Source organism: Nylanderia fulva, unplaced genomic scaffold, assembly GCF_048542155.1.
Source record: "Nylanderia fulva isolate GAGA-0341 unplaced genomic scaffold, ASM4854215v1 Scaffold161, whole genome shotgun sequence".
Classification (NCBI taxonomy): Eukaryota; Metazoa; Arthropoda; class Insecta; order Hymenoptera; family Formicidae; genus Nylanderia; species Nylanderia fulva.
Genome location: NW_028189846.1, coordinates 150,777 through 157,987, shown reverse-complemented (window position 1 = coordinate 157,987; position 7,211 = coordinate 150,777).

Genomic DNA, 7,211 nt, shown 5'->3' with positions numbered 1-7,211 from the left:
CAGTTGATTGAATATTAGAGAATGTCGACGTTGTCGTCACTGGCTTTGTAAAGATTGTGTTATTCCTCGCATCTTCGTTCAACACAAGCATCTCATATGCCGCACACGTACGTTATTGCTGTCGCCGTCGTACATGCAATCTAATGGTGATTTTTTCTTCTCGAAAATCGAGTAATCGCCCGTTCTGATTGACAATGCGTAGCGTTAAATCCGTAATGCTCCAACGATGACCGGAAGATAAATGATGTGCGCCGGTGTTTCCGATATCTTATATCCTGGTGGTACTCTCGGTGAAAATTCATGTATCGTGTGAACGAGTTTGCCGTTACTGTATGCACCCGCGGTCACATTACATTCTACGCGAATGATGTTCACGTTGATAATGTTAATCGGCATGTCCGACTCATACCATTTTTGCGGCTGCAGTATACGGTTCGAGAATCCTAGCAGCGATCCAATACTGTTAGGCTTGCTAAAATTTATTCTGTAAATGCATTTGATCTCGCTCCTCATCGTATTGTAATTAGCGCGTAGCATTATCGGCCATTTTCCATCTTCAAAGTTGTCATCGTTAGTGTGTTTTTTTATCGTCGTCACGAACTGCGTGTGGCGGACGTTTCCATGAAATTGTATGTTTCAAAAACTTGTGTATTGCTTGCAACTTATACGATCTCTCAGGAATCGTAATTTTCGCGTCGTCTTTGCCAAAGTAAAATTTATTATTCGAGGAATTTACATTCGATATCGTGTGATAACTCAAAATCCGCTAGGCCGTGCTCATATTCATCATCGCTCAAATCTACGGTGGGAAAGAAGTTTATCGCGAGAATACTACTCTTTCCAGTCAGCGTGAATGTCATAGACATATTGATAAAACTATTCAACGAATACTGAGTTAAATAGTGCAATGTCCGTCTTTAAATTCACATGAGTCAACCTTTCGGAGAAACTGCAAGCATAATTGTCCACAGTTGCTTTGATTGTAAGTTTGATAAGAAGTGCAATTGTACTCTATCTTTGTCACATTTAAATGTTGCACCAATTCCTTGGGTGGTCGGAGATTACTAAAACTGTCAAAATATATAGCGCGATCCCCCCTCTTTGCATACGCTACTCAATGAGTACCCGATTCTTCAGCGTTATCCAAATTTACGATGCCGCTCTCGTTTCGATATATACCTCCGATCGGTAATGAGTCACGCATAAAAACACCTCTAAAATATGGAATACGCATACGTTTTGCCAGTTGCAGTAATTGCACATTGGTAATTATGCCTTGCGGCATTTTTAGCGTCTTTTTGACGTTTTTTTTTCTTTCTTTCTCGTTGAGGCTCCTTGTCCGTATTTGTATGGCGCGAGATACAATCCATGACCTTCCATGGCGCGATTGTGACGTAGCATCTCTTGCAACTGACGTTGTGCAACTTTTCTATCATTCACCATCTTTTCTACGCCAGCTGCTCCACCGATCAGGGGTCCGAGCGCGCCCAACACTGGTAGAATCAGCAATACACCGCCGCGTTTCGCTACGGGAAATATCCGTTTCTTCGCCGTCTTTTTCTCTGTCCTCGTCCTTGTTTTTAGACCCATACCAAACTTTGTTTTGGCCTTCATCGCTGCCCAGACAGCTGTGGCGGCGGCTCTCCCACCGAAAGTTGAATCTCTTGCAACGATGCAAGTTTGCGCTTTCTGGGCGAGTATCTTATCTGCTGCGTGTCTCTCGGCGAGATTGTTGCTCCGAGAGTACGCTATATCGTGTTCACGGCACGCCGCGTCCAATTGGTTGATACCTCGATCGCCTCTGGCTAATCGTTTTTGTAGTCGCGTGCCCGGGCCGCAAAACTGATAGCCTGGAATATGGAATTTGATCGGAAGTGCGTTTATCGCGTGATTTAATAGACCTCCACCTATTTTTGTTGACATTCGCAGCAATCCTTTATCATAGGCGTTGGACCGTCAATGTGCGTTTCCTGCCACGGTTGATTGTAATGTTCAAGACAGCGTCGATAGATCTGAACCTCCGAATCCGTTTTTATACGTTCTGGAAGTTTGTCCCACAAATGTTCTACGTAATAACCAAAATTTTGCAGTAAAACAATCTTAGGAATAAACTTCAACTGCTCAACAGTAAGCTCGAGAATATCGTAAGCACTTGATAGCACAACAAACATTTTTTCGTTACTGACCACTTTGTGGTTCCGCGCATCTATAAATAGGCAGGAATTTGATCCGAATCAGAAGTTGAAGAATAAAATTTGTGCAGCAACCTTTGGTGATACGTGTGACGAATTACGACGTCAGATTACGCTCAATGGGAAACAACGTAGAGATGCGTAGACACGGTACGATGCTACCAAATACTATACGCGCGATCGTTTGCGGCCCCTCGAATTGCGGTAAAACTAATGTGTTGATTAGTTTGATAGAAAGCCCGCACGGTGTCCGCTTTAAAAACGTATACGTATACTCAAAATCACTGCAACAGCCAAAATATCAATATTTGGAAAATTTGTTGACGTCGATTGACGAAATCGGCTACTTTACATTCTCCAATAATAGCGACGTCATTCCACCGAGCGAAGCATGTCCAAACTCGATTTTTGTTTTTGATGATGTTGCGTGCGATAAGCAAAATACTATAAGAGAATACTTTTCAATGGGACGCCATTCGAACGTCGACTGCTTCTATCTCTGCCAAACATACGCAAGAATACCGAAACATCTTATACGCGACAACGCGAACCTAATCTTGTTTAAACAGGATGGTACCAACTTGAAACACGTATACAACGATCACGTGAATACTGACATGTCATACGAGGATTTCAGTAAATTATATCATACTTGTTGGCAACAAAAGTATGGATTTCTAGTGATAGATAAGAATAGCTCGCTTACGAATGGGCGATATAGAAAAGAATTTAACGTGTTTGCGATACCACAAAGCAGTTAGTCGTTGCCCGTATTCTGTTAGGGTTAAAACGCTTACTCTAGAGAAGTGCTTACTCTGCTGACATGGCTAATAATATTCGCGAACGTGAAAAGATAGCAAAAGCGATTGCGAAAACGAGCGAATCGATCCGCAAAAAACATCGTGCTTTAAAAACCGGTCAGCTCGATGACGATATTGCAGTCAAGACTCACTTTAAACCTTTTATCGAACCGCTACAAAAGATTGCCGACAACGTGATGATTTTAGTGAAAAACGAGCCTAACACTGACGATGGCGGTGTGAATATTGAGACGCAGTATGAGGGGGAAACATCGAAAAAGAGAAAACATAAAACTATTAAGCGATATAAAGAGGAGGAGGAGGAGGAGAAGGAAGAGGAGACGGAAGAGGAGGAGATACCGAAAAAGAGAAAAGGATTAAATGCACATCGAGATATTCTGCAAGATATTTCGAAGCCATTGGACGTTTCACTGCCAATAACCTTTACACCGAAAAGCGCACAACCTGTGATACCCAAAACACTCGTAGACCAAAATGTTTTTGAAACCACGCGTAACCCGTCCGAAATACCCCTTCGAAACTGGTTAAAATCGTCGAAAGGCCAACAAATGATGCGAAAGAATTTGGGGCCATTAGGACAAGAGTACATGGACGCTCTCCTCGGTGCTGATGAAAAGAAAGAGATTGATAATGTATACAGAGTCTATTTCGGCGAGAATGAAATGCGCATCGAAAACAAGCAATTCGCGATTGACAAAGATGACAATATAATCATAGGCGACACGCGGTACATTGGAACGCCAGGATTGTACGAGTTGATCTTCAAGAGAAGGCCTGTTTACCAGGAGGACGATTTACGAAAATACAAGCACATATTATTGGCGACAAACGCGCATAAACGCAATTTTGATGCGCAAGATCGTGTGAAGAGTAGCAAGGGGGACAAGTACAAATATATAATCCGTTGACACGAATTGAATCGGACTACCCAAAATCTGAATTGAATTGCCTACGATTGCTCGACGCTTCGCGCCAAGCCGGCAACAACGCGCATGACAATGAAATCTTGTCAATCATCGAGGAACTTCGGGAAGCGGGCATTATTATAAATTAAACAAAGTCTCGACAAACTAATCAGTCCATCTGCGTCACTCGCATCAAAATGCCTATCAATAAATTTGGATTATTTGAACCAAGAAATGATGGAACCGGCATAAGCGGTCCTTGGAATAGATTGGTAAAAAGTTACGTGCATGAAAACGCTCTATGTCGCGTCGTTACGGACTATGACGCAAGATCGCGCAAGATTCGCCGTGTAGCGCAACCTGAGGCTGCCACCAATGCCGCCAACAAACTGTATGTGGAATCCTGTATTAAAAGATTGATGACCCAACAGAAAGAGTCAGATGAGAAGCTGGCTGCGTTAGAGAAGGATGTACGAGCGTTGGAGACTGTGATAAAAGAGTTTCTGCGTGCACCAAACACTACCTCAGAAACAGACATCTAATGAGCGGTTGATTTAGAAACGTCTATCACACAAACGGCTAGAAGGAATAGTTGCAAACAGTTGTTGAACAGCTACGAAGAATTATCAGCGTACTACTAATCTACAATGAGCAGCGACGGTAGTTATGCGACCGCTGAAAACGGCAGTCAAAAGTCTAACAGTGAACGGCGTATCGGCTGCTGCGAACGAGGCTACGCACAACTCGCTAAAAGTTGCAAACGAGGCTACGAACAAGTACTTAAAGACTGCGATCGCCTCAGGTACGGCTGCGAACGGGCCAGGGCGGGCTTCGAACAGGTCAGAAACGACGTGGGACGAGGCTGCGATCGAGTCAGGAACGATTTTCGAAACTGTCAAGGACGTGAGTAAACGGCTATCTAACCCGAAAAAACGAGAATCTAACCTGAAAAAACGAGGCAAGAACGCGAAAGAACGAGAATCTAACCCGAAAAAACGAGAATCTAACCCGAAAGAACGAGAATCTAACCTGAAAGAACGAAAATTTAACCCGAAAGAACGTGACAAGAACGCGAAAAAAACCAAAATGAATAGTGAAAAGAACAAGCAACATAATTTGGAGAGACGGCAGTTGGTAAACGAGTTGCATGCTCCAGCAAGAAAAAATTTCCCTTGAAGACATGTCATAGTGCGGGGATACGATGATCTGTGGCAAGCCGACATTATCGAGATGCGTCCGTACTCCCGTTTCAACAGAGGTTACCACTACATACTCACCGTCATCGATGTGTTGAGCAAGTATGCGTGGGCTGTTCCACTCAAGAGTAAAGAAGGAAGCGAGACAGCTGACGCAATCGCCGAGATAATTCGAGATAGCAAGAGATGCCCGAAAAACATGCAAACCGATAACAGAAAAGAATTTTACAATGCCGATGTGCAACGGCTTATAAGAAAACATGACATTAATCACTATTCTACATATTCGGTATTGAAGGCGTCGGTCGTCGAGCGACTTAATCGCACGCTAAAGGACGATATGTGGAAGATGTTTACGCTGAATGGCACTTACAAGTGGATCGACATGCTGCCGCGCCTCGTATCGGATTACAACGCACGCAAGCATCGAACGATTGGTATGCGACCTACCAATGTTACCCCCGCGATTGCTGAAAGACTTTTGGCTACCGTGTACAATCATGTAAAAATCGCGGGTCTGGCAAAGTTCAAAGTAGGTGACCAGGTACGCATTAGCAAGTACAAACAACTTTTCGAGAAGGGATACACGCCAAATTGGACAACCGAGGTGTTTAAAATTGTAAAAGTGCAGCGTACTTATCCCGTGAGCTATCTACTCGAGGATTATCGCAAGAAATCTATCGCTGGAGCGTTTTATGAGCACGAGCTGCATTGTGCAAATTATCCGAACGTGTATCTCGTGGAAAAAGTACTGCGCAAGAGAGGTAACGAGGTTTACGTGAAATGGTTGGGATTTGACAATTTACATAATTCTTGGATACATAAGGACAATATGATTTAATTCATACATATTGTATTTATTAATTAATCAAAATAAAAAAGAAAAAATATACAATGTGTACAACATATATAAAAATAAATATATGAAGAATTTGAAATATACTAAATTTTTATTTTTAATACATCCTTTCCTTACAATATTTATAAAAAATATGAAATACATATATTAAATATAGTTTATTTACAACGGTATTCGGTAATGTCCCCATGGTAACGTGTCGGTCGAATCAGTTACGACATACCGCTTGTCATCGTAGGGACTTAGAGCAATTTTCGTCTCGCGGATGGTATACACTTTATGCAATTTCGATCTTGCAAGATTGTTGTCGTATCATTTCAATCTCGTCATTAAGGCAGCGTGTATAATCGTCGAATGTTATACTACGCGCTACGACGTTACTTTTGACACCTTTTGCTTTTTTTAGTGTCTTTTTTACCATCGACCCGCAAAGCATATTTGCTCTAAGGCCGACGAATTCGGTCATTATCGCGCCGTTGTTCTCATCTTTCATCAGACCTGGCACTTTTTTATTCTCAAGCGGTATACCATACGCATTGTCCATAGCGTAATCGCTTGTATCGAATCAAGCGATATCACTCTTCAAATTTTCATAGACGTTTTTACATTTAATGTGGTATATTAAACTGTCTGTGTCGGTGTACATTACCCGGCATTTGTCACGATAGAGCGGTGACATGTATTCATGATGAAATTCATAAAGACATACTTTCGATATGTCGAGTATGCACATGCCGACATAGATTGGTTTATATAGTTTTACCTCGAGTTTTCGTAATTCTATGGCAACCAACCTTTTCCGAAAATATGCTTGTACTATAAAAATTTGGTTTCGCGATCATTGCCTCTGCGCCGTATCGTCCGTCCCACTTTGTTAATAATTTTACATCCACATAATTACGCACATTTTCCATCGTTTTGCCAAATACCGCATTATTCATTAATTTATATAAATTTTTTTCAAAATTATTTTTCGCTTGTGTTCTAAACTCTGTATTAAGTTCGATATAATTTTTAAGCCATGCTGATTGAGTAAATTGTAGTATGCGGTATATTTTTGTAACGCGAAGCCCGCGACGCGTGCACTGCTGCAAATTGCGGTAGTGTATCACGTAACGCTTCTTATCGTAAAGCGTTGCGAGGAGTTTATACTCTTGTTTGCCGGGCGGCTTGTTGCGTGTCGGACAAAACGGTAGATCAATGTGTGCATCATGAAAATGTTGCGGATACTCCAAATC